The sequence below is a fragment of the Acomys russatus genome, chromosome 19 (genome assembly GCF_903995435.1).
Source record: "Acomys russatus chromosome 19, mAcoRus1.1, whole genome shotgun sequence".
Classification (NCBI taxonomy): Eukaryota; Metazoa; Chordata; class Mammalia; order Rodentia; family Muridae; genus Acomys; species Acomys russatus.
Window position 1 is genome coordinate 47,320,835 of NC_067155.1, and position 23,251 is coordinate 47,344,085.

At 49.3% G+C, this 23,251-nt stretch overlaps 1 pseudogene; it reads right to left on the reverse strand.

Moving 5' to 3' along the window:
- Positions 1-18,293: 18,293 nt before the first annotated feature.
- On the reverse strand, positions 18,294-18,670 carry LOC127203374 (fatty acid-binding protein, heart-like; annotated as a pseudogene).
- Positions 18,671-23,251: the final 4,581 nt, after the last annotated feature.

A 23,251-nucleotide genomic window follows, 5' to 3' on the forward strand; every position in this document is an offset into this window, starting at 1 on the left:
AAGTAGGGGAGATTCTCTGACAGGAAGTGGAGGAGACCTGCAGATAGAAGGTAGAGAAGAGACACTGACGGAAGCTTCCTCAGTTTTCCTTCACTTGTATTTATAGTGGACAAGGAATTCTGAGTTTTTTCTCTCCTGTAACAAATTACAGACATTCTATCTTCCTTTGTGGACTATTTCCTTGAGATACGGTCTGAAACACTCATGCTGTGACTGAGCTCTGTGTCCATGTCGCCCTCCTGGCTGTTCAACTTCTCTTCATCATTTTGCAATTTGAATAGACTTTGTTTTTGTTGTCACTGTTTATCCTACTTCCTGCTGATTCCCGGATGTATGATTTGCTCTCACTAGTTTTGGAAAATTCCCAGCAAGGATTCCTCCAATTATCGCTTTTATTTATTGTCTCTTCCCTATCTGGGTTTTTTTTTGTAGTATGGGTACTTTCTGCATTTGGGTTCTGTCCCAGTGTTTGCGGAAGCTCTGGCCTGTTTTATCTCTGCTATTGTTTTTACATTTCTATTCATTCTGCTTGTCCTGTTCTGTGTCTGTCACTGGGAAATTTCTCTCTGCCCTGTGTTGACACTCAGTGACCCGCTCTGTGGCTGGTGCCAAGTGTGCAGACTGGCCTTCTGGTCGACCTCTCATTTCTGCCTCTGTGCTTTCTCATATTACTGTAGTTGTTCTTCCTCATAGTTTCTTTTCGACTGAAATTATCTACCGAACAGCACGCTGATTATCTTTCCCACTGGATTCTTTAACATATTATATTTCTAAGTTTTTAATTTCCTGACTTCAGGCCTCGCACTGTGGCCGAGCCTACTTGAGGTGATTGCTCCGGGTGTTTTTTTTTTGTTTGTTTTTAAATCTTATCTTGTACATCTCAGGACTTCTGCTGGGAGCCGGAAGTGTTCTCTGAAGGAGATAGGTTCTACTGAGTGTTATTTATGTTTGAGGTGAGCTGGTGCTTTCCTTCAGTGTGGCGACTACACTGATCGGGACAAGCTGAGGTGGGTGGGGGTCACTGTTGCTACGGCTCTCTTGTTCCACTCAGAGGCTTCAGTCCCTCCAGGAGACTGCATGAGTCTTCTCCTTCTACAAAAACTGCAGCTGTTGTCATGGGATTTGCATAGATATCTGACTCCATGCTGTGGAGTTAGCTGTTCAGGGAGGAGGTCCCCTGATTTCTAATGAGGCTCTGCCCCTAGGCACAGGCTAGGGATCTGGCTCAGAGTTTGGCCTGGCCCTTGGGCCCCCACCTGCAGGGGACCTTGGCATTTCCTGAAAATGCCAGCCAGAAGCAGCCTGACCTTACTCTCTTCTCCACTCACTCTAAGCTGCGCCTCGTGTGTGGCACTCCATGGCGTGGTATACCTCAGAAAAGGGGTGGCCTGAGTCATTGCTCCTCTCCCTGGGCTGATGAGAGGCAGGCTATGGGCCTGGTTCTCTCCACAGGGAACTTCGCAGTCTTCTTCCTTCCCTTCCTTGAGGGTACCTGATAGCTTTCCTGAAGACAACTCTAAACAGGACTAGCACATTGGTTTAGTAGTACAGGGCGTGCAGCTGGCCTGATCACCTGAGTTTGATCACTGGGACACACATGATGCAAGAAGAGAGGTGACTCTCACAAGGTGTCCTTTGATTTCCACACACACACACACACACACACACACACAGAGAGAGAGAGAGAGAGAGAGAGAGAGAGAGAGAGAGAGAGAGACAGACAGACAGACACACAGACAGACAGACAGACAGACACACAGACAGACAGACAGACAGACAGACACAGGGAGAACAGACGTAAGAAAACCTTAAACACACCTGGCACGGAGCCTGTGTCCACAGCCCTGTGCTTCATCCTTTGGTTGCCCACACACCACTCTCATTTGTTTTCTGTTTTGTCTTTCAATCATGTCAGTTTGGGGAGGCACACCCCAGTCTTCCTCTCTACAGGCACCCATCTGCCTGTGGAACTGGGCTAGTTCACCCCGCAGCTCTCTCACCAGCTCAAGCTGCTAATTTATGGTCTTCTTGGCTCTTTCCCTGCTGTCTGGGTGTGACTCTCTCTCTCTCTCTCTCTCTCTCTCTCTCTCTCTCTCTCTCTCTCTCTTTCTCCCTTCTGTCTCCACTTTCCATCACGTAAGCCGCAGCTCAGAACGAGGCTCTTATACAAATATCTTTTTATGAGGCGAAAAAGACAAAAGAAAAGGCAAGAATCCCACCTGGTTTAAACAACCAGACGAAAACACCAGTGTCACGGTTTATTACTCCTGAGTGGGGGAGGACACATTTGCCTGTTGCTGATGTGTGGACTCCAGAGCTGGCTCTCTCTCCCGCAACAAGCCTAAGCAGCTTGTTCTGTAATTCTGTTGCGCATGCACACACAGACACAGACGCACACAGACGTGTGTGTGTGTGTGTGTGTGTGTGTGTGTGTGTGTGTGTGTGTGTGTGTGCTTTCAGTTGGTGACATGGCCTTGGTACTCACAACACACAGTCTTCCCTCAGGACCTTTTCTGGGGTGTAGCAGGTTTGTGAAGCACCCACAAACCCAGCAATGACTGAGGGAGTTGGGAGGGCGCAAGACCAGCATGCTTCTGGTTTCTGGAAGGTCCAGGTTTGCTTCATAGCCTCCATTTTTTCCCTGGATGCCTGACCTGTGGCTGCAGTGTCTCCTGAGGCCCTGCTAGTTAGTGACTGTCCCAGTCTGTGGACAAATCCTGCTGGTGGAGTCTCTGTGTGTTAGGAATCTGATCAGTTCTAACGAGCAGCAATGCCAGCAGTGTCACTGTCATTGTAAAGTCACCTTCATGGTGCTGAGCCAAGGACCAGCCAAGGGCCTGAAGTCCCATCAATCATTCACACGCTGAGTGTTTTTGAAATGTGTGATCTCATCTCTGAGTCTTCTGATGGTCTGTCTCAGAGATCCCAGGAGTCTGTGACTTCAATCAAGTGGCTTTTGTCAAGCTCTCTCTCTCGCTCCCTGCTCCTAAGGGGTCAGCATGTCTTCACAGTGGTTCTGTCTTGCTCTTTCCTTTTTGTTTTTGTTTTTTGTTTTTTTTTTGTACAGCTGGCTGGAGGCATGCATTTAGCTATCTCATTGTTCCAGAAGCTTCCTTGTGTCTGATACATGGGTCTCAGCTGTGCTGCAGAACAAGCTCCCTATGAGTGAGCTTGAGGAGAGAAGCTTCTTCCTACCTGGGGTGAAACCCTAGGTGGGTGGGGTGGAGCCCTAGGTGGGTGGGGTGGTGAGCTGTGGCCCCACCCTTTCTCCAATAGAGCCTGGTCGGGGAAGATGGGTCTTAAAAAATCCTGTGACTAGCAGAAAATTGGGCCATGAGGAGTGGCACTGAGACACGGCCAAGCATTATATCGACGACCCCTGGGAGTCAAGCCCCCTTCAAGTCCATTGAGGTCAAGTCAGAATGAACTTGGGGGAAAGAGAGGTCACACAAGGCCAGTGAGAAGCTGGGCAGGCCTCTGGTTTACCCGCAGGACTCCTGCACAGAGAGATCTATTATTATTATTATTATTATTATTATTATTATTATTATTATTATTATTATTATTATTATTATTATTATTCATACCTCCACCCACAGGAGGCACTCTGGTTGCTTCTGAGTGCCACAATGCACCCAAGTCCACCCTCTTATGGGAACAGGTGTCAGGAAGTATGTGGGTGCCTTTTCCTATGTCTTCAGCTCAGGGTTCTGTTGAGAGCTGCAGGACTCAGTTCTGAGAGGTAGACACTGGGGCTGACTGCGTGGAGAGCAGCATAGAAGGGAGACCAGCCTGAGAGAGAGAGAGAGCCCAGTTTGACCCGGGAGGGAGCCATTGGAGGCAACTCTGACTTCACTAACCCTTATTCTATGCTCCTGGTCCTTTAAACAAACCTGTGTCAGTTCAAACACTTGCGTTAGGGACAAAGGTCACTCAACTCCCCCCCCCCCATCACTGTATTAAAATTTCAGTATAATTTGACTTTATTCAGTAAAGTTATGGTCATATTAGCTCTCCAAACTCTAGTCAGTGCTCTTTGATTTGCAAGTCCAGGGTGTGTTTGTGTGTGTGGGTGGGGGACAATGAGGTGACACCTCATGACAAGACTGGCAGTTAGTGGCTCTTCTGGGTGCACTTCCTGAGAAGTGACTGTGACAGAGTGTGGATGCCCTATCTCACGGTCAGGCACAGCAGCTCAACTCCTTTGCACTTTCTTCCTCTATTTTGGCTTCATGACCAGATGTGGCAGAGAGGCAGCCGCAGCCCACCTTTCAACAAGAACCCTTCCCTCCTCTGGCTTCACCTGGGATGACCTTGCCTCATGAGGTAGGATACACCAGCAAGACTCTCACAGTTCTTCCTACCCTGGGGTATTATCAGCACCTTCAAACACAGGGCTGGGGAGTAGGAGAGGCTCCTCACAGGAACTGAAGGGCCGTTCCAAATATTTAGGGCCCCGGGAAAGAACTATCCGCCATATGTGGGATGGGCTCTTTCCATTCTAAAAACGAAGGGCAATTCCATCCAGATACCAGTGGACATAGTTCTCAGTGACCTTTTCTCTGGGGTCATGATGTGACCTCCCAGGCCACTGGCCCTACCGAGCTAGAATTTTGTTGTGGCCGGTCACTTCCGTTTTCTAGAATTTAAAATTATTCGAGGTGCCACACTTTCGAATTTCTCAGGCGCTAACATAATTAAAGTTACTTTAGCTTCTTTATATCTTTTCTGATCTGAGCGCAGAAACCATAAACACGCCAACAGCAAATCGATGAGATAATTATTCTGTAATGAATCCAAACGCTGTAAATTAGCCTGACAAGTGGCCACAGCTCTCTTGGACTTCTTGATCCCCAGGAACCCTTTTGGTTGTTCCTGAGTGAGGAGGAGAGCTTATGGGGGGGGGGGTCTGGATTCATTGACCTTTCTCTTCCATCAGAGCTGGGGGGGGGGGGGGAAGGCAGGAAACTCTGAGACCAGTCCGTCCTCTGAGCCACCATAGCCCTGTCTTTGGTCCACCCTCATGTCTGAGGCCCCCTCAGTGGTCAGGGCTATCAGGCTATCCCCAGCTCTTGTGCCCAGCCCAGCTTTTCCTCTCACCTAGGGCGTCTCCTTCCCAGAACACCATGCACCCACTACCCCAACTGCTCTTCTTCTCCTTCCCAGAGCCCACCCAGGAAGCACCTTCCATTGCCTGCCTCTCTCTACAGAAGTGCTATCTAAGGGCAGCTGCCCCTGTCTGGGCTCCATGAGGCTGTGGCAGGAAATAGACCTTACAGAGTGACCGACATGTAGAAGTCCTGTAGGTAGGTGGTACTGCCCACAGTCCCCTTGGATCTGTACAGGACAGTTTGGTCGGGGTGGGGTGAGGGGTGGGGTGGGGGATGGGGTGGAGTGACCTTCCTCAGAGACTGGCTGTGCAGGCAGACAGCTATCTGGCACAAGCCCAGCACATCCTTGCTGATTTGAGTCTTCAGCAAACTCTGTCTGCTGTGGGTTCTCCACTCCCCAGCATCTGTGGGTTCCGTCACCTCCTACTTGCCTCCTGGGTCTGATGGAGGAGTGGGTGGAGGGAGCCCTTCCTTGCAGCATCCTCCGGAATCTTGGCTTCTTCTAGTGCCTGGGGTGGGCACGAGATGTTGACTTCCTGTGCCAAGCAGCTCTCCACAGCAAGTAACTAGGAGCCTCTTCCCCCAGTACCCGCAAAGGGACTGGGCTTCATTTTGTGGACAGCTTTGTTACTGACCACCTTGGCAAATTCCTGAGAAAGAAGGAACTCAGGCCTTTGCAAATGAGATCTGGGGGCGGAAACAAAATGAGCCCATGGGGTGCCAGCAGTCTGGGCCAGGCAGGACATGGAGTTGAGACTCACCAGGACCTGAGATACCCCATCCCCTGGTTTTGGGAGGTTTTGCAAGTTTCTGGTGGCATCAGGGAGGCCCTGGCCAATGCAGAGTCCCCTGAGAGTTCTACTAGACCTGCCCACTTGCAACCCTCTTATGGTTTGATTGTTGTGCTGTCACCACGAAGTGCCTGCACTCATGGACTGCCTTGCTTGGCTGTTCTTGCAAACATGGGTCCCTGGGATGTGAAAGTGGCTGTTAAACAGGGCGTGGCACCTGTGTTATTTTTTTCCTTGGGAAGGGGCTTTCTTTTCATCATTTCATCATTCTGTGGGCAGGCCTGTGGTTTACTGTGATCTCATATCCTGGGGTTCCCCTCCCCCCTTCCTTTTTTTTTTTCTTTTTTTAAAGATTTATTTATTATGTACACAGTGTTCTGCCTGCATGTACACCTGCACGCCAGAAGAGGGCACCAGATCACATTACGGATGGTTGTGAGCCACCATGTGGTTGCTGGGAATTGAACTCAGGTTGAATGACTAAAGTCCTGAGGGAATAGGCGCTGTTGACAAGGGTGTGGCCATGCTGAGGACCCTCGAGCTTCAGACCGTGGAGAGCCCTGGGTGAGGCTTAGAGGCAAAGCTGTCCCTTTTGGTCCACATCTAGATATGGTGCGTGCACAGAACGCCCATCATAGCATCCTTCCCCAGGATGTTCATGGCCTGAAGATTGTTTTACAGAGACTGCTCCTACCAAGATTAGCTAAACCTGTCACCTTGATTTAGCTGCGCACCATAACCCGTTCTCCTTGCTTATCTGTACGCAGTAACCCTGTCTCCTCGTTCAGCTGTATACAATAACCCTGCCTCTCTGTTCAACTCTCCATAATAAACACACAGAGATTCAGGGTGCTGTGGTTTCCTCAGCTGAAATCCCATATCACCCAGTCCAGGCTTTCTGTCTGTGTATCTGTCCGTGCTTGTCTCTTCTTTGTTCCCTCACAGCCCAAGTCAGGTCTGTCCCTGGAATCATCCTGGACATGAGCCTCACAGGTCTTCTACAGAGAAATAGGTGCTCTTAACTGCCAAGCCATCTCTCCAGCCTCGGGGGCCAGCTCTTGGTTCTTTTCTATACCTTCTTTTCTATTCTTTACCCCCAGGGGTTGGTCTGTTGTGTCATGGTAGGCAACTGCTCATGTTGGTCTGTGCGACTTCTGTCACATAGCCAGGCACCTGGAGTTTACCATCTCTAAGAGTTGAGGTCAGCACCAGCCCTGTCCTTCCTCTGAGCAGAGAAGCCCATGGCTCAGGTCACAGTGGAAGTTGCTCCCGTCTCACAAGTCTGCTGTTGCTTCTCACCATGGGGTCCCCAGAACTGTTAGTGTCACCCGGAGATTCTGAACACACAGACAGACCTTGAACCTTGACCTGCTCTCCAGAAACTGGGGTAGAGCCCAGTGATCTGGGTTTTACTAAGCCCTCAGGGGATCTTTATACATGCAGATATCTACAATTATCTATTGTTAAATCTAGAAGGTTCCATTTTAAAGAAAAACGTTAAATTACTTTTTGTGTATGAATGTTTTGCCTGCATGGATGTCGTATGCATGCCCGGAACCCATGGATGCCAGAAGAATGTATCAGGTCCCCTGGAACTGGAGTTGCGGATGGTTGTGACCTGTCATGTGGGTGCTGGGAATTGAACCCAAGTCCTATAGAAAGAGGAGCCAGAGCACTAACCACTAAGCCATCTCTTCAGGCCTAGGCCAGAACGTTCTTCCTACTCAGCAGTTGCGAGACAGATTCTGACAGCACTATGACCCTCTTGGGGGAAGGAAAGCTGGTTCTGTCTTCACATCTTCTGCTGTCCTTGGATCTTTAAACCTTGTCCTGGGCCCTCGAACACTGTTGGGGAGAGACAGAGAGCAGAGGCATCCATCAGCACTGAAGATGTATACGTGCGCCTCCTCCCAACCATTTGGATAACGGCTCTCTCAACGACGATCGATTGACCCTCAGGATGAGGAAATAAACACGCACGCTGTAAGAAAATGAGTGCCTCTCTGTGGTTGTGATACATGCTCCGTCTGCTAAGACCATCCTCCGCCTCTAACTCAGAGTGCATCTGTCTTTGGCCAGAGGCCATGGCCATCAATACTGCCTCTGGGCGCATTTGTTCCCCCATCAGCCACTTACTGACTGAGGCCAGGGAACAAATGGCAAACCCAAGGCCTGCTGGGGGCAGAGAGCTCTGCATCATGGTTACTGAGCAGCAGGACTTCTCCCCCTGACACTGACATATCACAGTGCCACTTGCATTAACCCAGCTACCCGCCTGTAAGAACCGTGCGACTGGCTGCCCTTCGGGGAGGTCACATGCCTCCAAGAAACATCACACATCTCACCCTCAGATGCCTGCATGCTAGAAGCTGATAATTTGTGTCCACCGAGTGACCACCTGCCCGAGAAAGGTCTGACTGTTGATGTGTTGCCTTTGCCTTTCATATATCCTCGTGGGGGGGTTGGTTTGAGGCGCAATGGGTCCCCGCAGGAGGGACCTTCACAAGGTAGTTCCCTAGGTCTCTCTTTGTGGTAGACCTGGGCTCTGCCGGGGGTGGGGGGTGGGGGGGAAGCCCTGATCTTCAGTTCGGAGGATTTCTGCTCTTGAAGCCATCACTGTCAGTTGTGTGGGACAGACCCAAGAGCCTGTCTGTAGCATGGAGGGCACTCTAGAGAGCCTGGGGAGGACTTGGGGAGGGCAGTGAGGTTTGGGGGAAGTGAGAACGGGGATAGCTGTGACTGTGCTGTTGGATGCCAGGTGCACTTGGTATCCAGGTGCACTTGGTATCCAGGTGCATTTGGTATCCAGGTGCACTTGGTATCCAGGTGCATTTGGTATCCAGGTGCACTTGGTATCCAGGTGCACTTGGCATCCAGGTGCACTTGTTAGAGATGCCACCTGGCTGGTCAGGGGGGCATAGTCAGGGGAAGGAGTTAGAACTGGACCTGCAGAAACAAGAGTTGCCCATCTGGAGAGTGAGAGCCGGTGTTGGATTGACTCCCAAGGGAGGGCTTCCAAAGAGAGGGTGGGGGAAAGAAAACCAGTGACAGAGATAGATGAAGAACCATCGTTCGAGGAAGAATGATTCTGAGGAAACGATGAGTCTCCAAGGTGGGGGAACTGGCCGGTCCTTGAAAAATGCTACTGAGAGGGCGAAGATGGAACCAGGTGAGAGCTAGGGTGGGCTTGGTCACAGGCCGAAAGTGTTCTTCCCTGAGGTCCAGGGCAGGTTTGAGTAAAGGCAGCTCAAAGCTACGGGGTACAGGAAGGCTCCTGGGGATAGCACCTGCTACCCTCTGTAAACAGGCGACGGCAACCCTTTCCCTCCCCTGGGATGGCTGCTTTTAGAGGCGATTTAATCAGGAGAGAAGTGTGCGCCTAATGGAGTCTGTCCAGGGAGTTGGGCTCTCAGCGCCCCCTGCCGGCAGCTCAGCAGCTCTATGGTAATTGGCTGGGCGGGCTCCTACTGTGTTAACAGCCAAACTGCCCTTGAGTCTTTCTTTGTTCTGCCTGCTTTTGCAGATCCCATGCTTCCTTGTAATAATTCTAATGGAATGGCCGGTCTCTTCTCTCTCTGTGTGCGCTATAGACAGACACTAGCCAGACCCCTTCCTCGTGTCCTGGGGTCTGGGGCATGCAGTGCCCTTCCTCCCCTCAGGTCCTGCTGAGAGAATGACTTTGCCTTTCCCAGGGTTCAGGCCATGGCTGCTGTGGCTGGTGCCCAAGCTGAGAGGAGGCGAGGGTAGGCCAGGTTAGAGCCAGGGAGGATGGTGGCCTTCCTGTCTCATACTGGGGGAATGTTGATACGAAGGCTGGAGCTTCAAGCAGCCATGGTGGGACTTGAGGGGAAGTCAAACATAGAAGGTACACTAGAGGCAGGGCAGAGCAGGCCCTTTCCTAACAGTGGTTGATCACAAAGCCAGCTCTGCACGCCACTTTCCACCCTGATTTTTGATGAAAGATGGCTTCCATCTTGTATCAGATCCCCTGGCTTGAGGTTGCTCACACTCACGCTGACCCATAGGTCATACGAGGAATATTTCCTGGCCAGCTGTGGGATAACTATAGAGAGCAACCTCCCCCACCCCACCCCACCCCATTGTCGGAACCTTCACCATACAGCGTTTACAAAGTCCGCATGGCCCTGGTTCTGCCTAGGTGACAGGTATTGATGTGGACCTCTGCAGTTAGAAGGGTGTAGGCTAGGGATGCCATTGTGCCCAGGGTGGTCCCTGGGCAACAGCAGGGTTCAGAGTTCCCCAAACAGATGTTCCTAAGGAGGGCATCCAGCCAGGCCCCTGCCATCAAGGCCATGGCCATGGAAAGGAGCATGGTCAAAGGCAGGGACTTTGCCAGATGGTACTCTGGGTGCTGTTTCTTACTCTTCTGCCTCCAGGGACAGTTGAGTCATTGCTTTTTCTCCCAGCTGCCTGAGAGCTTCTTCCCAGGACACACCTACCTAAGAGACAGCAGGAGGTGATGATGGCCGAGGGTGGCGGGAGTTGTACCAGCAGCGTGCTGGCTTGAGATGATGTCATCCATTTCTCCCAAAGCTTAGTGAAAAATCCACGCAGACTGGAGGCTGTGGAAGGAGACTTGGTTGCATGCACAGATGATCAGTTCCCTTCTGACTTAGCCCAGGCTCCTGCGCAGGGCAATTGCGGCCAGGAAGGTGCAGGTGACATATGAGAAAAAGTGATCTCTGTGAGGAGTCCCTCGTCCACAGGAGCCTCTCCTGGTCACCAAACTACCCTGCAGGGACCTCACCTTGCCATCAGGTGCACATTCTCCTCCCCCACCCCTGACAGGGTTTCTCTGTATAGCACTGGCTGTCCTGGAGCTCCCTCTGTAGAGCAGGCTGGCCTCGAACTCTCTCTGTGAGCCATTGCAGACTTTCTGGTTGGCCTCAGGACTTCTGCACTGCCTGAGCCACACAACACCACACAGGTTTGTATTTTCACTTTCTTAGTGCTTGGGGTGGAATTCAGGACCTCCTGAGTACAAAATGCTTCATCACAGAGAGAGAGAGAGAGAGAGAGAGAGAGAGAGAGAGAGAGAGAGAGAGAGAGAGAGAGAGAGAGAGAGAGAGAGAGAGGATGTAAAACTTTAGTTTTGTGCCAACAACAGCACATTTTATCTTTTGTTTGTTTTTGATACAAGTTCTTTCTAAGTAGCGGTGGCTGTGCTAGAATTTGGTTTGTAGATCAGACTGGCCTCCAACTCACAGAGATCTGCTTGCCTCTCCCGATTGAATATCGGGATTAAAGGTGTATACCACTACACCTGGCTTTTTTTCTTTATTCCCTTTTGTTCGTTTGTTTGTTTGTTTCAAGACGGGCTTTCTCTATGTAGCCTTGGATGTCCTGGAGTCACTCTGTAGATCAGGCTGGCCTCGAACTCATGGAGACCCACCTGCTTCTGCCTCCTGAGTGCTGGGATTAACGATGTGTGCCACCATTGCCTGAGTTACACCCAACATATTTTAAGATAAGAAAAGCAGATGCTTCACGAGTCTCATAAGCAGCCACAAACCTGTAAGATTTGTATCTTTAAATTAGCTCCCAGTGTTCAAGAGTCTACTCTGGCCTAACTTTAGATATCTTGTTCTGATTTTTTATCTAATGTCTTTATTTCCCCAATATGCAGCTGTCAGTCATTGCGAGAGTATCTGCTGTTTTTTTTTAAATAACTTTTTATTGCAAAATATATTTACTGTAGAAGAAACTTAGTTTTTTTTTAAAGAAAAGTTGAATCTGTATAATAACCAAGGGAGGAAAAATTACTACATTCTATCAGCCAGCATGAGCCCCTAAACATGGTTGGGTGCAGGGATATTAGGTGACAGCGAAGGATGCGCCTGGTGCAGCTCTTCAACTGGAGATAGTCTTCTCCGTGACAAGTCATTGTGACTGACCAGTGCTTTTGTTCAGTGATGTGAGTTTGTTTGTTTATATTGTGTTTTGCCTGCATGCATGCCTGTGTTTCACATGCTTGTCTGGTGCTCGCAGAAGAAGGTGTTGAATCTCCTGGAACTGGAATTACAGGCAGTTATGAAGCAACCAAACCTGGGTCCTCTGCAAGAGCAGCCAGTGCTCTTAAGCACTGTGCCATCTCTTCAGCCCTGAAACCCTATCTTTAGGGCACATTTCCTTCTTGGAATCTTTCTCTGGGCTGTGAATTTGACAGATGAGTCTGTTTTGATGACTTGAGTTTCTTTCTTTCTTTCTTTCTTTCTTTCTTTCTTTCTTTCTAAAGGTTATTTTTACTTAAGAGTACAGGGTTTCTCTGTGTAGCCCTGGCAGTCCTGGAACTCACACTATAGACCAGGCTGGCCTCAAACTCACAGAGACCCACCTGCCTCAGCCTCCCTCGTGCTGTGATTGAAGGTGTGTGCCGCCGTTGTCACCGAGCTACCTAAGCTGAGTTTTCAGTGCTGAGGAGAATCCAGCCCCTTGGGAGATGCATTCAGGGTGTAGTTCAGCTGGTTGGCCATCCGGGGGTCCTTCGTCTAGCAGCAAGTAGTACCACTGAGTGTGGCTGACATTCCAGAGGATCTTAAACATGATGGACAGGATGGTTGGTCCAAGGCAGGCAGCAGTCACTACCAACTGTCCCTCAGGGTCGAAGGGCAGTGTATAGAGACACCCTTTGACCCTCCAGCCATCAACAGCTCAGGTCATTTGTATACCGACAGCTGGCTAGTGTGGGGTCCTGGAAGTTGGGGTACATTCAACACTAGCAACTGGCGCCAAACTCCACTAAGACTTTTCTGGGCATGCGGGCCCCCCCCCCCCCCCCCCCCCCATAAAACAGCAGATGAACTGCAACAAGCACATAGCTGTCCTTCGAGGGAGCCTGCATCCCTTTTCCTCCTAACCACGTTTGTGTGTTATAAGCTTGTGATTAAAACGATGGAGAGCGTCACTGTACAGATCGTCTAGGCAGTGAGCGATAGAGACGGTGCTGTGAGGGGCCCGGGCCTCTCTTAATGCTGGGGACTAAAATGGATTTCTGAGACATATACTTTGTTCTTGAAGACTGAAATTGACTTTGATGTTTTCTGAGAGCCTTGGTGCAATTTTAATTCACACAGAGCCCATTTTCAACTCTCCACAGCCCTCAGGGAGCATCAGGGACAGGTGACATGGTGGGAGGAGAGCTGAAGGACGTTTTGGGCTGGCTGAGTGGCTCTGAGGGATGGTTTAGCTCCCCAGTTTGTCCCACAGATCAGAGTCATGGGGGACGTCTGGGATCCATATTGTCACAAGATTTTTGTCATGCCTCCTCATAGGGTCTCAGTGACAAATCAAAGTTCAGTTCCACCTAAGTTCACCCTGGGGGGGGGGGACCCACTACTTTATTAGAGTTCTTGCGGAGCAGAGGTGAGTTATGGGCAGAATTGTGGGTGATCTGAAAGCAGCCATACCGGAAGGTCTTCACCCAGCATGGATGATGGCTTCCCCATAGCTGCATAGATGGAGCCTCTCTCTATTAACTTTCCCCAGCCAATATACCCTGCCCTGAGACCTGCTGCTACCTGCAAGTAGGGCAGAATTGCAGACAAACAGCTAGGGGTAGCAGCTAGATACTCAAGAGGTGATCCAATGGACTCCTGCTTCCGGGATGAGACCACCAACAATTAACAAGGGGGCATGGATTAGGGCTATCCTGAGAAGGTGGTCCCCTGGGGATTCTGTGCAATTGCAGCACTTACTAGGAGTGGCTTCTTCCGTGGTGCACACTTTGGCTGGTCATTGACCACTTCATGTATGTCATATTCCCATAATGGAAAGTCAGGTTATGTGTACAGCGAAGAGGAGCTACATTCTAGGATGTGGTCCAGGCGAATCATTCCTGTTTCAACCTAACAAGATGTCTGGCCTCATCTCCTTTCTGAGCTCTGGGATGGGCAATGCCAGCTCCATTCTTGAAGAGACCCAACCGTCCTAAATCCAAGAAACCCACAACCAGCCTGACAGTTACAACCGTCAGATTCAAGGCCTGCCTCTGATGTGGGGAGGCAACTGGGCAGCCTGGGGAGTGTGCTGTATGCAACCCAGGAAGATTTATGAAGCAAGTCTATATGGAATGTCCATGTAAGCTCTTTTTTATCTCTGAGATAAAGGTGTCACTGCTAGAGATTTAGTGCTCCCAAGGAGCCGGGAAAGCAATCGATTCAGGAGGGTTATTTTATTTAAACTTCTTGATGTATCCTGAAAGAGTGAAGGATGATTCACTGAAATGTCCAGATACACAGGAGGGCCTGGGGCAGCTCAACAGAGCCGTTTTCCTCTGAGGAGCAAAGAACAGGCCAAGCCCACTGTCCTATCTACTTATGCCCTGGTTTTCAAAATTGCATTTTTCCAGGTTTTCTGGTGCTCTGAACAAAACAAAACAAAACAAAACACAAATAAAAACAAAAACAAGAAACAACAACAAAACAAAACAAAACAAAAAAAAAAAAAAAAGGAAGAGGTGTAGCGTCTTGAAACAAGACTGCATGGCCTGGCTTTAGCTGGGGTGGAGGGGTGAGGGTGGGTGGGGAGGTAGAGGGGGGAAAGAGGGGGACAGGGGTCATGTGGTGATGGGGAGGTAGCTCAGGATTCCATGACGCCATCAGAACTGAGTTCAGATTAGTTGTCACTGGGGCTTCTGGCTTTGTTTTGGTGCAGATGATCCTTTTGGATTGGTCCTATCAGGCCTGGGGCAGGTCTGATGGTCACTCTGATTGCACAGGCAGAGATGGTGCTGAGAGTCAGTCCCTGGAGCCAGGGCCTGGCAAGGGAAAAGGGTAATAGCTTGTTCTAGAGTTTCCCTGTCTGAGCAGAGCCAGGACACAAGAATTTCCGTGGATCAGGCACTCACAGCTCCATAGGACTGTCATGGAGTCTGCTGGAGTTCCTGTTCCCTCATGGTGTTCCTCGAAGTCACCTCTCCATATCCTGCCCTGTTTCCAGGGGACACTAACTAGCGGACCCTGGAGGACAGAGATGAGTCAAACCTGAGCAATGGCTAAACTCAGTTGGCTGAGCAGGAAGGCAGCCCCACTTCTCACCACAGCGTCAATGGACAGTTTCCTGGAATTGGAGAACTGTCTGGAAAATCATCAAAAAATGTTCTTGAACTCTTCACAAGGAGCCGGGTGACGGCTATGCATATTTGCTCAGTACCTGAGGCGTTTCCATGTCAGTCCTGAGCGCCAGAGAATCCCCGCGTCATCCCCACAGCCGATTCACTTCCCCTCTGCACCCTTTGTCGGTGTGTATGTGTGAACCTACCAGACACTCTCAGAAATAATTCCATTAGCCACCTCATTTTCAGCTGTACATGGCTTTATTAAAAGCTTCCTCTTAGGAATTAAATTTTTCATGCTTGATTTCCACCTGATGGTGAATTCATTGCAGAATTTAGCTAAATTTATTTCAATGTTCCATGAGTTTAATAGAGTATGCACCGATAACCAGCAAATGGGTTTCTTCCACTTTTCTGGTGTACACACCCAGGGACTGTCAAAGGTCTTCTGATTGGCATGCTGGGCTTTTTTTCTCCCCAAATCTGCATACCATAGGAAGCAAGGGGGTGGTTTGGCAAAAGTAGGTTAGTTTCCGTTCCTGTCTAGTAACTTTATTAAAGTCTATTGGGCTCTTTTATGGCCCATCCTTGTTATTGGTCCAGCAGGATAACCACTCCCAGCTGGACCAGCAGGTTAAATGACACCCCATGGGTCCTGACTCCCATCCTATAGGGGTCTTACAGAATGTCATTTTAAACTAGTATCCCCTGTGTTACCATAAACTCACTCTGCAACACCAGGCTGAGGACCCCGCCACAGATGGAAGGCAGGCACCTCCCTCCCCAACAGACTAGCTCCAGGCTCTTGTAGCTGCTGCAAAGACTGATGTATGACTTTATGTATTCTATCATTTTCCCCTCCAAAATCATTTCTAAGAATCAAACATATTTATGGGGACCATGTGGCAGTTTCATATATGTAAATGATGTCTAATGAGCAGATCAGGATAATTAGCATCTCCAACTCTTTACACGCTCAGGGAACTTTCAAACTCTTCCAACATTTTCAACGAAGCTTCTACACTTAGCAGCATGAGTGAGTGGCTACCAGGCTGAGGAGGACTACACTTCCCATGTTCCTTTGTAGCTAAGTTCTGACCAATGGAAGGTAGACCTGTGAGCTCTAGCCACATGTCATGCATTTCCTATTCTCTATTTCTTGGATGCTGATGTTGGGTCCCTCGTTCAACTACATGGACAATGGCAGTGCCCAGGGAAGGAACATATCAGGGAAGCTGGACCCCCACCTGAACTCTCCTGTCATCTTGCCTGGGCAGTGCGTTGACACAGACACAGAGGTGACCACAGAAAATCTGCTCTTCAGTGAGATGTGTCAAAGTGGGGGAGTATCAGACTTGGAAGAAGGAGCTGGAAGGTAAAGAGCCTAGGGTTGACCAGGAGACCCTCCATCTCTGTCTGCTCCTCCCCTTTCCCTGCTGGTCTCCCTGTTTCCTTGGAGGAGCAGCCAGGCCGTGCTGAGGGCTCTCCATCTCCACCACTTGCTCCATTGAGGTCCCTTCCTGGCATTAGTGTCTGTGAGCCCATCCATGTTTCGACTGCCTCTGGAGAATGACCACTTGTGATCTTGGGAAGTTTGACTTCAAGTCAGAGAAGGTGGACAAGTGAGCGATATGGAATAATGTCCTTTATATAGAAATGGCATGGAAGAAGCTCTAATGCCATCTATGGTGGCGTGGTTGACAGAATGATGCTGTCCCCCCAACGTCCATCACCTGTGGAACATCGACTATGTCACCTATCCAGGGAATGAGACTTTGGAATTGGAAATATGGACTTTAAAAATTACAGGGGACCCGGAAGCCAGGTGGCCCACTGTGAATACATTGTTAAAGAGAAGAGGGCATCAGGTTTGGGAAAGGAGGTGACATGACACTACCTTTCAGAAAGTGAACCGTGTTGGGAGAGACAGAGAAGAGAGCGTACAGGCCTCATGACTATGGAGGGCCATGGCTGAATCTTGAGTTAAGGAAACATAAGAAAGGGACAGTGGTAGTGTGACAGGGCCATGAGGCGGGTCAGCATCATACACAATGTGATCTAAAAGAAAGGAGAGAGAGTGATGGAGAGAGGAGAGAGGAGAAAGGTGAGAAGAGAGAGAGAGAGAGAGAGAGAGAGAGAGAGAGAGAGAGAGAGAGAGAGAGAGAGGAGATGGGGGAAAAGAGGATAAGAGAGCATGAAAGAGAGAGAGAGAGGCAGTGAAAGATTGAGAGAGGATGGGATCGAGAGCGAGCAAGAGATGAGGGCAGATATCCAGAGCCTTAGTTTTGTAATGTTCCCAGTGGGTGGCAGCCAGGCATAGCTCACAGTCAGTTCAAGGCAGATGTCAAAGTCGTTCATTGTAATGAACATCAGAGACAGAGAAGTATACTTGTTTATACATTCCTGCCTCACCCCTTAGAGTTAGGGACCAGAACAGCAGCGAGGCTTGGCCTGATTTCTCTAGGCTATGGAACTGGTTTCAAAGCAGTGGGACCATGAGCTAACATACATGCATCCTTCCAGTGGGATAGCCACTCCCAGAAAGATGAGCCCGAGTTGGAGAGGAAGACTCATTGGAGCTGAGCGGATGTGAGTCAAGGAGAGCGCATCCCTGGAGGTTGGAAGGACCTGAGCTGACAACTATCAGGAAAGAGGGACCGCAGACTGACAACCACAGACACTGAATTCTCCAACAGGCCAAGTGAGCAAGGATACAGGGCTTCCCTTGGCATCTCACTGACCCCTTGATTCACACTATGACATATGTGTCTGATTTCTAAACAGGAGCGTAGTAAGAAATTCTGTCTATGTCGGTAACATTTGAGAGCAGCAAGAGGAATCCAGTGCCTACAGCCACTGCATCTGTTATTTTTCTTTCCTTGGCTGTGTGATCAGATGCTCCTAGAGCATGGGCCTTTCTTCTTCTTCTTCTTCTTCTTCTTCTTCTTCTTCTTCTTCTTCTTCTTCTTCTTCTTCTTCTTCTTCTTCCTCTCCTCCTCCTCCTCCTCTTCTTCTTCCTATTATTATTTGACCTTTACTCTGCTTTATTGACCTCAGACTACCCTTTGGATATAGTTTTGTTTTGTTTTTTAATTTTTTTTAAACACATGTACAGTGGGAACTGGATCTAGACCACTCCCACTTGACTTAGAAAAATCCCAACCAAAGTCTATTTACACAAAATGCTAGAAGGATGTGTGTTTGTTGGGGGTGGGGCAGGAGAATGAGGCAACATGGTGCTGCATTGAGATGGGTTAGCCAGTTAGTTGTCTGAGGAGCAGACAGTGATGGGACAGCCGGGTCACGCCTCTTCTAAGATCAGGCGCTCAGCACACTGCTACGGGTGAGTGTCAGGATGAGCTTCCCGTCACTTAGATCCCAATGAAGAGTTGTCTCCTGCCCATCACACCGCTGCACATGGACACGTTTTACTCCATCCAGCTTACAAGCGATTTGACTTTCTGATCCTCTGGTGTCATCTCACTGAACTCCAACCGCGGCTGAAAAGCCAAGCTCCGTGTTCTGGGAGGATCTGTGTGTCTTTATGAAGCTAGTGCCCCTGTTCTTCTCAAGGACTGTAGTAGGCTTGGTTGTGCAAGCCCCCTTGCCTGGTCACCCGTGCCAAGTGACTTCCTGCAGTCATCCAAATTCCTGCTAACCATGAGTTTTCAGGTGCCCATGAAGGCGTTTGCCATGGTGAGGCCAAGCTGGCAAAGAATGAGAGAGAAGGCACAGAGGGGTGGGAGGTGGGAGGCTGGGGGGATCAGAACCACTTTTGAAGTGCGTATTACACTAAGAAAGGAGATTCTCACCTTTGGAGAAATCAGCAATGTTCACCCTGCAGTTTATCCCTACCCTCTACCCCCCCACCCCCCACCCCCCACAAAGAACTTACAGACCTTGCTGTGAGCACACAGATCTTGGTGTGATAGGGAGGAGTAGCCTGGTCCCCAAAGTTATAAAAGTCAGAATATCATGCGCCATCTATATTGCTATTTTTGGGTGTCAACTTGACACCAGTTAGAGTCATCAGAGAAGAAGGAGCCCTGTTGAGAAAATGCTTCCACGAGATCCAGCTGTAAGGCATTTCCTCAATTAGTGATGGATGGGGGAGGCCCCGGCCCATTGTAGGTGTTTCCATCCCTGGGCTGGATATCCTGGGTTCTATGAGAAAGCAGGTTGAGCAAACCATGGGGAGCAAGCCAGTAAGCAGCACCCCTCCATGGCCTCTGCATCAGCTCCTGCCTCTAGGTTCCCGCCCTGTTTGAGTTCCTGTTCTGACTTCCTTTGGAGATGAATATCGATTTAGAAGAATGAGTAGAACAAACCCTTTCCTCCCCAACTTGCTTTGTGGTCATGGTGTTTCATCGCAGCAATAGAAACCCTAACTAAGACAGCATCCAGTGACCTCTGACCTCAAGGCCCAGTCATGTTCCTCTTGACTCAGGGTTCTCTCTCTCCTAATAAAGCTCATTCTGAAGGGGAATTTGTCTCTAGTTCTTTCTCCATCAACCAGATGAAGTGTCTTCTCTCTTTTGTTATAAAGCCAGATAAGAACCAACTTGGTGGTGATGGGGTGGGGGGTGGGGAGAGAGTTTCTTTTTCTCAGGGTCCAAGGGGATGTAGAGCATCATGTTGGGTAAAGCGCATCAGCAGGTGGTCAGCTCTGGTGGTAAGAGTGGAGGTAGGAGGCTTCCTGCTCATGTCTCAGTGGATCATGGGAAAGGAGACTGGGCAGGCTATAAATCCCAAGATGCATCTCTTAGTTGCCTGTGACTCACTTCTTCCTACTAGGCCCCACATGCCAAAGGCTCTACAGGTTCCCCAAATGGTGCCACCATCTGGGGACAAAGTGTTCAGATGCATGAGTCTGTGAGGACAGTTTATACTCATGTAAAAAGCTCTAAAACACTGAGGAAACACAGGACCAGGCGGACTGCCACCTCCAAGGTCGAGTGTGCCATTGTCACGTGTGGGGCTGACCTTAAGATGGAACAAAAATTGGAAGGGACCCAGTACAGCATCCTACAGAGTCCCAAAAGGCAGAGCAAGTGACTAGTAAGTCTGCATTTCCGTCACTATAAGCCAGGGCCCCGTGTGTGAATCTCCACCTGGCAGGGGTGATGCTGCCATTTCTAAACAAATCTGGTAGAGGCCCAGCTGTTGCTTCCTGGAGCAGAAAGCTCTTGGATCTGCCAGAGTGTTTTCATTTTCTGTTAAGATGACTGTGTTTTGTGCCTTACCCATCCTGACTGTGAAAACCATACATCTAAAGATTGATTTTGTTAAGAAAACTGCTCTTTATGATCTGGGCTTTCACACATACACCGGCTTTTGGGGGCAATTTATCCTCCTGCTGGCAGCTCAGAGCCACACACCATCACTTACGAAGCAGCGTGGAATTCCTCCCTGATCTAACCAGCACACAGGCCAAGGCACGAGTCCCAGAACACTGTGCTCTGCAGGGAGAGACAGAGTCCTTCCTGGAGCCAACGGTGAATTCTGCAGTGACTTAGCCTGAGTCTAGGACTAGAGCTAGGCTGGCTGGACCCTAGACTTTGACCTCTTGCCCAAGGTACTTCCTCTCTACTGTGCTCCATCACCGAAGCAGGGCCAGGCCTCTCTGATTCTGGCTGGGAACCGAGGAGCAAGGCTAAGCTCTGTGAATTAAACTCACCTGGAGGTGACTCCAGGAAGGTAGAGGCAGTGAGATGTGACAAGGTGACATCTGCCTAGCCAGACCCATCTGGAGGTTTAAGCTGACTTTCAAGTCAACACTGTGAATTCCATTGGGCCCTTCCATACTAACTTCATACCCCCAATTCCTAGCCCCACAGTGAGGCAGTTGCGGGTGGCTCTTTCTGTTACTTGATGTGCCCAGACCTTGCTCTTTCTGAAACTTTGCCTAGTCAGGTCTTTTGAAAGTGATGGAGCTGTGGGTGGAGCCCTCAGGATGGCATTTGTGCTTGGTATGGTTCGAATAACCCTCTTTGGCTCATGGGTTGAATACTTCTTGTTTACCTTTCAATATAGTGGCATTATTTTGGAAGGTTCTGGAAACTGTAGGCGATGTGGACCTAGATGGAGGAAGTTGAACACTGGATGTAACGCCAAAGGCTGTACCTGCTTCCTGTTTCTCCTTTAATCTGTTCTCCTAGGTATTTTAGTCACAGCTGTAAAAGTGACCAGCAGCACCCTTGCGACAGAGGACTCTCAGGGCCCCTGTTTCTTCGGCATGGGAAGATGCCATGAGAACTATTTGGAAAGCAGCCTTCACTGGAATGCACCCTATCTGGCACCTGACCTTGGACTTCTAGCCTCCCAAACTGTGATGACATTCTTGTTGTTTCAGCCCCCTGAGCTGGAGAATTTTGTCAGAGTATGATTGTCTTAGTTTCTTTTTACTGCTGCTATGACAAAAGCAATATATAGGAGAAAGGATTGATTTGGGTCCACAGTTCAAAGGAAGTCAAGGCAGCAGGAACTTGAAGCAGTTGGTCACGTATACAATCAGGAGGCAGAGAGCGATGATATATTCTTTTAGTAGAGCCTAGGGGATGGTGTCACCCACAGTGGGCAATTTTTCCTACCTCATGAGCTTAATGAAGATACATTTGACAGGCCTGTCCAGAGGAACATCTCCCAGGAGACTGTAGATCCTGTTGACAATTGGCACTAAGCATCACAATGCTGAACTAAGATGGCGTTCAGGAAGATTCCTGTTTCACCTATGTAATAACCTTCAACTGTGTACTGTATAGTATCCGAACCACCACTGGCATCTCCCTGAGTCTAAGAAGCATGGTTAGGTGAAGCCACAGCCCTTCTGTGTGCTGGAGAAGATGGGTCTCCTGGGTCATTCTTTATCAGAGGGAACAGGTTGGGACAGAGATGAGAGAAAGGAAAGGGGGATGTTGCATGCCCTAGAAATGGGTGTTACGATTGAAATGTTTGGGTTCCCTTCAAAATTGATGTGATTGAAACTCCCAATGCAACAATACTATAGAGTAAAAAGACATGAGATGATTATGACATAACAGTGAAGCCCTCCTGATGGTGACTTACCCAGGGCCAGAGGGAGCAGCAGTCAGGGAACAGAGAGTTGCTTTGCTAGATGAACTTGCCAGTTCCTGAGTGATGGGCTCCCGGCTTCTAGCACTATCAGAAGCGAATCTCTACTCTTTATAAATTACTCAGTCTAGTTTTCCTGTGGTGGTTGTTATAGCAGTCTGCATAGACTAAGATGGAGGTTATGATCCACATGTAGGGCCCCAGAGGCTTCCCCGAGGGGTGTGTGTTCCCTTGTGTTGAGAGTCAGTCAAGTTTGTATGCTAGAGAAAGTAGTGGGAGAGAAGAAGGAAATTAGCTAGCATGGAGCCTGAGGGACCAGGAAGGAAGGCTGAGCAATTCCTGCTGTCTCTCAGGTATAAATTAAAACTCCTCTCGACTGAGCTGACTGCATGCCTGGGAGATGTCTCCTTCCTGCTGGCAGGTGTGTGTGTGTGTGTGTGTGTGTGTGTGTGTGTGTGTGTGTGTGTGTGTGTGTGCGTGCGTAGAAACCAAATATGTCTTGACTAAATCTCAGTAATCCATAGCATGCAAGAGTGGCAAGATCACAGAAAATCTGAAAATCAATTTTTATCTAACAGATGAAAATTCTAGAGGCTAGATTTCAGCATTCAGATAGAGGTGCTAAGAAATATAACTCGATGCAGCCTGGAGAGAGTTAACAGTGTACATTTAACAGGAAGAAATATCAACATCTGGAGTGCGAGTGATGAAAAAAAAAAATATCAGAGTGTTTGATAAAGCCTTTAAATCTACTGCCAGCTCCGCACAGGCTATGAACACAGTGACAAGCCCAGGAGTCCACTTGGCCTCAGCTTGGTAACGTGATGATGGTGCCTGTCCTAGTTGCTTCCTATTGCTGTGATAAACACCAACACTGAAAGCAACCTGGGAAGGAAATGGCTTCTTAGGGCTGCCGGTCTCCATCTCGGTCCATCGTGTGCCGAGGGAAGTCGTTCAGGGCAGAAACCTGAAGGCAGGCACTGAAGCTCAGGCTGTAGAGGAATGCCACTTACTGGATTGCTTCCATGGCTGGCTCACTCTAGTTTCCTCTACAACCCAAGACCACCGGCCCGGGGGGGGGGGGGCACAGGCCACGAAGGGATAGGCATTCCTATATGTGTCATTAATTAAGAAGGTGTCCCACAGACAGCCCCTTGGGCCAATCTGATTGAAGCAATTCTTTAGTTGAGGTTCTCTCGTACCAG